This window comes from Porites lutea, chromosome 10 (genome assembly GCF_958299795.1).
Source record: "Porites lutea chromosome 10, jaPorLute2.1, whole genome shotgun sequence".
Taxonomy (NCBI): domain Eukaryota; kingdom Metazoa; phylum Cnidaria; class Anthozoa; order Scleractinia; family Poritidae; genus Porites; species Porites lutea.
In genome coordinates, this window is record NC_133210.1 from 31,775,199 (window position 1) to 31,783,580 (window position 8,382).

Here is an 8,382-nt window from a genome sequence, read left to right on the forward strand (position 1 = left end):
AAAACCGACAACTGACTAACACTTTACAGTAAAGAGAATCAAAATACCTGAAAATGACTGTCGTTCTTGCTCCACCTCTTCTACTGGTAAAGGAAAAACTTGCAAAAATCTTGCCCGACTGCCGCCATTTTGTGTACTCTTGAACTTGAAGTCATCATGTGGTACTCCGGGTATGTCACAACTACAAACAAAAAGAATACACCATGTTGTAAAGTCATCTTATAACTGTGCCAAACTGACAAAGGCAATAGTCAGTATGACCTAACGGATGCAAAGAGGAAATTAAACTTGCCTAGTGCGCGTCTTAATAGCTATGAAAATAAGGTTCTGAGCACAAACGACATTTCATCCATAATTAAACGTGCATTAATTAGGAAGTTTGTCAAGTTTCACATTGTAGTTGTGCAACAACAACGACAAAGAAATAAACAATAAAACGTGATGCACGTGCAAAATTGTTTTTTTTTTTGCTAATTAGACCTTTTGATTTTTGATAAATACAGTTCTACATACAGTTTGCTTTCTTTTGTTTCTAAACGCGATAACATGTTTGTGATCGAACTGATATTAAGCACAGATTTAGGAGATTTCTTCGCAGCGGCTTTAAGTTTATTTTTTGTTTGAGTGTATAAACGAGAACTTCGCTGTTAGCCTTGGCTAAATCTACATTTTGCTTTAGCTATTCTTGATTTTAAACCATGTGACAAGGCTGCCATGTTGGATGACAATACAGTAGAATTTTTTCTTGAAGAATTCACATGAAAATAGAGTTAAGTTCCCAGAGGAAAGAAATGCTTTTGTTCTTTTCATCCAACATGGCCGCCTTGACGTCACGTGCAAACGAGCAATAGTAGGGTGACTGTGAGGAGGCTGGTACAGACTTTCTTAGAGTCCTTTTTTCTGGGTAATAGGTCGGGGGGAAAAACTTCCCGCGACTTCGTCAATCGACAAAAAATGTCGAACTGTTCGCAAATTTTAGGCTAGCTATGAAACTAACCTAAGTTCCAAGGTGTAGCCTTAAACTATCCAATCAGGAGACCACAACCATTACTGTCGAAACTCTCCTTATGCAGACTTTTCTACTGCAGACATTTCTCTTCTTTCCGAGGTTACAGAACCTTCATACAGTCCGAACCTGTTTATTAAATGTATGGTGGCATCTTTTTAATGCACGCTCGATAATGCTGACATTTGGCTTGAACCCCTTGGTGTCCGTAATAAAGAGGTTTGATGATTGTACTCCGGCGTTTTCCGACTTTTCCCATTTGGTTCGCATTTAGATTTTTGCAAACATATTCCAAACTTTAAAAGCTAAGGTTTGTATTCAAAAGAATTTTCTCAAGACAGCTCATGCTCAACAAGTATATATGAACTCACCCTTTTTAAAGTGGACTTAAGATAAGCCTCTGGGGAAAGTAAATAATGATTATTCTGCGTCACGGTACAATGAATCATTTCCGAGAAACTAGCCTCTGTTCAAAGAATACCTCAAAACCGGTCAAACAGGAAACGTTCCAAGTCTCCCTGCCAATGAACTTTAAGGCAAGACGGGTCGAGGAACCGTGGAACTTTCGTGTTCAGTCTTATTTGTGATTACTTTGGGTGCCTGATTTTTGAAGTTTTCTCAGTTTCTTATGAGCGCTCTGAAGACAGGGTAATTTGTGATAATGGCTTCGAGAGAAATACTACTTATTGGACTTTTTGTTATTGTTTTTACTCAAGAATTCTCTTCAACTGCAGGTCAGTAACATTATTCAGGTGGTTTATAGACAAAATGAATCTGTCATAACACTGTGGCATACAAGGCTATAAGCGTTGCACAGATGGCGTCTCCTTTTTGTGGCTACCAAAAATTCGAGAGACCTATCTAGTGAAATAACTTTGACTTTGCTTACTGACAGGAGCGTAGCTTTCACCGGACAGAAAATGATGCGGTTACATACTCATGTAAATGTTTTAAGAAATCATCCAATAAACTATTTTTCTTTATATGCCGAAAAGCGGACTTCAGTATCTCACCCTGTCTAGCCACGAAATTACACTTGACTACGATGAGTTGTTTTGAAATATAGAGAAACTTTATTCTCGCTTCTAGTCACCCAGTGTTTGGTTTAATGCTCAATCACTGGCATCTTGAATCTACGATCGCTTCTGAGGTGATCATGTATTGGAAATGCTCAGTGCTTATTATTTTAGATTTTTCTGATACAGACTGGTAACGATATTTAAATATCTTACGGGTTTGAAGACGAGTTAAACACAGTTGTTACGTTCTTGTCGTGTTGGTTTACAAGACCTAAAAAAATTATTAATTCATGGTGAGAATACAAGGAAATTAAGTCTCTTAAACATATCGCCTGATTTTTTCTTTCATTTTTGGGCCTTCCAAAACATGCGAAGTTTTGAGGAATTAACAGATCTGCAACATGGTTTGTTTTGTAGCCAATTTCTGAAGCAACAAACTCGCAATTTGTGATTTTTTAAGACGCCTCGTGTTTGAAACTAAATTAGTTATTTCTATTCTTTTATTATTCAGTTTTTGACACCATCATGTAATTTCTGATCTGATTAAGATAGGATCATAGTTTCCAATGTAATATTGAGATTACGTATATAACCAACGAAGTTCGGGCATCTCGTTCACGGTGATGAAAGTCACTGATATTCGACTTGAATGGTCGAACACTGATCCGTGGCAATCATTTCAATCATTACTGACCTGGCTCACTCCTTTAAAATAGTAAATAAAGGCGCTGCTTGCTAGTCTAGTAACAATGCCCTCTGATCAGTCTCTGTTAGCGGTCAGTTTTGCGTTCTCCTCTCCTAGAAGAGTCACTAAAATTCTTTGACAATCTCTTAAATGTACCTCACTGATCGGCAAGCCATATGACATATCGCTCGTAAATTCAATGACTATTTCCTTCGTCAGTATAAGGTGCACTTACAGATTATATGCCTACAGAAGCTTCCGTCTTTGTTTCTGAAGCCTTTAGTTCAGTAGTAGATCGGTGTATTCATTATCGGCAGGTGTTTTTCCCCTGACTCCCCCTTAATCATTACTTAAGTATTTTCGACAGACTTGTACATTTTGGTTTTGGCTTTGAGCTGTCTGATCAGTTTTCTTTTGCTCATTTTTACCTTTTTACCATAGGCATCAACGCGAATCATTCTGCTGGAGGGATTGGAATATCTGTTTAAAACAGCTTACTCGTTTCTTCGAACAGTTGGACTTGAACTTTTGAAACTCAACGAAAATTCTTACCAGTATTTAAAATCTTTTGTTTCCTGAAATAAATTACGGTTTTGGCGAGTATTAAACGAGGCAACGTAACTTTGCGGTATATGATTTTTATCACCACTGAAATTATTCGGCTGTATGATATTTTGTTATGTGTTTAAAGCCCTTAATGAATGATATGAAGCAAGATGCGAGCCTATATAATGCCGCTGTCAGTTAACAAACGTCATTATGGCGAGGGTTTGACAATGAGTTCTTTGTAGGAGCTTCATGTTCCGGTATGTCCCAGACACTAGACGAAGGCTGCACGATCAGTGACGACTGCAGCACGATCACGTGCAAGATGAATTTTGTTGAGAAGCCAATCACATTCAAACTCAAGGTATCAATTGTCATTTTCAGTAAATACCCGCCCAATATGGTTAAGGTACGGAAAAACGAGCAACAAAAAACGCGCAACTTGTCTTGCAACGTTGCTGCAAAACAAGTTGCACGCTTTTTGTTGCCCGTTTTTCCGTACCTTTAAGGATGTAACAGGTTTAAGCCTCATGTTCCGAGGGAGGTTTATGTCTTTTGTTCTACTGATTAACACCAGCTGCAGTCGCTGAACATACCGTGCGTAGACAGCGCCTCTGGAAACTAAGGCACCCGTACAAGTGGTTTAGTTCTTGTCTTCCTTGGGTTCTGAAGCCCGCATTCCATCTGTTTTCAATTCAGAGTTACGATCGGGGCAAGACAAAGCCTGCGCATTAAAGAGTATTATGATGTTTCTCGGGATTCGTCAATTTCGTATTGTCCATAACTATTTAACTTTGTTTGTCTCCGCTCAAAATTTTGCATAACTCAGTATTGTTTCCAATTTTTACTGGGTATAATTAATTACATTCTTCCCAAGAGTGATTCAAAACAATGCCTTGGTAAAATTCTAGGGGGCGCGGGCAAACAAAGTATAATACAGGCCGGGCAATTTGAAAATGGCGATTGACTTAAGTAAAGTCAAGTAAGTCAAGTTGAATGTCAATCGGATTCAACTCCGCAATGATAACCGACAAAACCCATGGGTTATTACTAATATTGTAAGGCCCACGTGACATGGGGAAGAGCCTAATGCTAATAGTAAGCCAAAACGATAGATTTTGCTCATTTGCATCAGGTTCGAGTTTTTCTTGGGCCTAGTAAGAACATTAACAAAGAACAGTTAAAAGAACTTAGTTTTATGAATGGTAAATGAATCATAATTGATGTCAAAGGTATATTTGCTGTCTCAGTTGTCAGTGACTTTTTAGGGTTAATAAGCTGCCATATAAAGGATAAAACTCATATCCAGTATAAACAAATGTACTATCATTCCCTACTAAGAAAAACTGGCATTTAATCATTACCAACCAGATTAACAAATGTGATGAACCCGTCACTGTAACGGCCTCTATGAATGTCCCGGATTTGCGTGTCACGTGGTCTCACACTTACACCAGTGACGACATCATTGAAGTGCCAGGATTTACTGTATCTTTGCCTTCTATTTTCTCCGCTGGAGTGTACGTTCAAGTTCAACTCAAAGACAACGGGGACAGACTGCATCTTAAGGCAAGTACTTTACGTAAAGCGACTTGCAATGTAGTGTGACCTCAATTTTAAAAAGGACATTATGTGACGTCAAACACCAAACGGACCATTGTAATGGAGGTTAAAGTGCAGGACATTCTTTAAAGGAGTGAATTAAGCTACTGTATACAATTAAAAGCTTTTGAAATTTTCATATTGTTTGTGCGGTGCTTATTTAGATGCGCGCCCTTTTGAGATTCGAATACTGTCACGTATTTCTATCTCATTTGGCCAAGTGCTTTCCATCAAAACAGAGGTAAAAACAGTGCTTCACTGCCTCCAACGGTCAAGATAGGGAAACCTTAGAAACTCGATCGATCGTTTAAACATGCAGCCAAAGTTGTCATTTTTTAACAACAGTGAAGAAAGTGAAGGAATATATTTAAGAATTTCAGCAGGATTATAAACTTTGGCCACAAACAATTTTATGATCAATAGACTGAAAATAGTCTAGAACAACCCGGCATTCAATGCTAATTCAAGTTCATTAGCGAGTTTTAATTTCATGTGCAACAGAATTTAAAACTAACTCAGGTGAAAATTTGAACGCTTAGTGACACTAACGCATGCGGCGCCCAACATCAAACGTTTAAACAAGAAAAAGCCAGAGTTCTCTGGAGAGGGAGATTCTGCCAGCAGGAAAAAGAAAATCAATAAGTTCGAAATATTTCTGTCCTTTAGGTGAAGCTACTGGCCGGTGGAAAAGTGTTGGGCAAAGGTGTTTATCCTGTGAAAGTCACTGTGATGGAGGGAGACTTGCCGATTACAACTAACGATTGTGGTGGGTATGCTGATCATGATTTAAAAAAACACAATGTGGTCTATTAGTGTCTGCAAGGAGAGAAGATTTTTACCAGGTCTGTAGTAGGACAATGGCTCACGTATCGACGCGTAGATGTAAGGAAGCCTAACTATGAAAAATTTACAGGTATCAGAGTGCATCTTAAAATCAACACACTGTCCTGCAGGCAGTCAGTGCAGGCCCGTTAAAGCAGATCCTTTCCCTAAGCAGGGAACGGGGCTAAAACAAACCAGGCCTTTTCCCACAGTAAAACACTTACGACATTGTCGCAACAAACATGAATACATAATCATGTTTCAATCTCGTCTGCAGGGATCCCTTTTTGTCATGCGCAAATATCGGGACGTTCTTGGTGCTGACCAAACAGAAAGTGGGATCTGGGTACGAGAGATTGATCATATTCACTATCGCAAAAGAAAGTTAGTTACACTGCGCTTGCGTTGTGAGAGTGTGTCAAACAGCTTAAACATTTCGAGAACAAAAAAAAATGTCGTGACAACGTTGTGAGAACTTTGTGACAACCTTCGGATGTTAAAGTGGTGGTACGACCTGTCCGATGCTGCAAAGGTAGCAGTGATTGGTGGACCTTTTTGACGATGAACATTACCATAATATGTTGTGACAAAGTTTAAACAGTTCAACCTCTTCTCAATAAGTCGTTACAACGTCTCACAACACCATTGAGAGGCAGTGTCAAACAGTCATAGAATCTGCTGTCAAATATGATTATATATAAACTATGAAGCTGAAAGTGGATACCATTACTATCTGAGGAGTGGCGCATCATTCCTTTTGTTTCCAGTGTCCTGTCCTTGGATGAGGGTAGAAATGGACGGCGACACTGATCTGTTCTAGATGTTGTTTGAGGGCGGGCTTAATTTGTTTAAACATGTCTTCAAGTAGTGCTGTATCTGTGTTCTTTGTTGTAGGGATGTTCAAGTGGTGGTACGACTTGTCCGATGCTGCAAAGGCAGCAGTGATTGGTGGACCTTTATTGGTTATCTGTATTCTTGTCATATACTGTTGCTGCTGCAGGTCCGCCCAGCAAATCAAGGTGCTGTCCTCGTTACACCTGCAGTTGGCCATACTGCTGTCATGGCAACAAACACTAACACCACCGCTCCCATGCGACCGCTTGTCAATGTTGCTTGAGTGAACACAGCGGACAAACGTGCCGGGCATGCGCAGTTCTTAATAAATTTTGAAGTGTTTCCGAGGAGATAAGGCTTAGAGTTTACGCAGTGCGATGCAAGCATAGTCAGTATTTGTAGATACTTTCCGTAGGGAAATAGGAATTGATATTATCAACAAGCTACTGCATCTGCGTATGGGTAAATGTTGCTTGTACTTGCGTCCTGCGTGTAAACCAGCCTTAAGGTGGATTTTCACTGTCGCCTAATTAATACGTGCGCACGCACGTAAAAATTACGTGTGTAAATAAATTAGAGGCAATGTATGGAAGGTGGCGCGTAAACGTAAAAGTTAAACCTCGCTCTCAACTTTTTACGTTTACGTGCGATCTTTCATACATTGCCTCTAATTTATTTATACGTATAAATTTTACGTGCGAAAACACGTAAAAATTATGCAACAGTGGAAATTCACCCTTAAACTTTAAGCCCTTTTCAGCACTTAATATTTGGTTTTTCTGAAGTAGAAAGAACAAGTTACAACTGTCAGCTATTTGTTTTTCATGGTCGATTTTTTTGTTTCCTAGTTTCTTACAGACAGGTTCATATTTCCATAGCTACATTCACTTAGGGTATAAAAAGTTGGGTGGATTTTCGCATTTGATCGCTGTGTTGTTTTTCATCGGTTACTGACCACTTTTCACACTGAATAATGTGACACTACGTAAATATCATAAAGAGAACAACTTAGTCTATGTTCACGCTACATCGCATAGCTTTTGCTCCGGCACGAAAACCATACCGGATGAACACCTAAGAACGGTGGTTGGTCGGCGCCATTTTTGTAACAAAGCGAAGCTGCGCGGCGCCGATCTCTAAGGTGGACTGGGCACCATATCAGATACGTTTTCACACTACAGTCAATTCTCGTCTTGCGGAAACCCCGATAATACGGACACCAGCTAAATCCCCTGCAAAAATATATTACAGACGTTTGACTGAAATGAACTCTCGCTATTACGGATTCTCGCTAATGAGGACACTAACTCGAGGTCCCTATACAGTGTCCGCTATAAAGGAAGTTTACTGTATTATGGGATAGCTTTTCGTTTCAACCGAAAAACTTTCTGGTATGGTGAACATAGCATTAAATATAACATCTACAATTGCGAAAAGACTTATGCGCAAAAACTTGATTTAAAGGCGCTCGAGATCATTTGATTTATCAATTTCTTTGCTTGTTACTTTTTCCACCTTTCGGCGTTTTGTTGTTGTACCATGTTTTTTATGACATTACCTGCGTACAGTTGGGAGTTAGCTTCAGGTTAGTGTAGTTCACTTTTAATAAGAGAAAGCTGTACTGTAGGTGAATAACTTAGTAGTTTATTAATAACCATATGATCCTTGATAGATAGATCGATCCTTGCATTTTGAAAAATAAGTTTAGGTTGTAGTAGGAAATTTCCAATGTTTTTTAGCCATTAGCAATAGCCAGTATAACCTAAACGATGCGAAAAGAAATCAAATTTGCACACTACGCGCACTAAAACCTAAAACAAGATTTTAGCTAAAATGGGCCGACTCTGTGGAAGAGTTTGCTCAAGAGC

At 39.1% G+C, this 8,382-nt stretch overlaps 1 pseudogene; it reads left to right on the forward strand.

The window, feature by feature from the left end:
• Window positions 1-1,568: 1,568 nt before the first annotated feature.
• Window positions 1,569-7,139, forward strand: LOC140950968 (uncharacterized; annotated as a pseudogene).
• The last annotated feature ends 1,243 nt before the right edge of the window (window positions 7,140-8,382 follow it).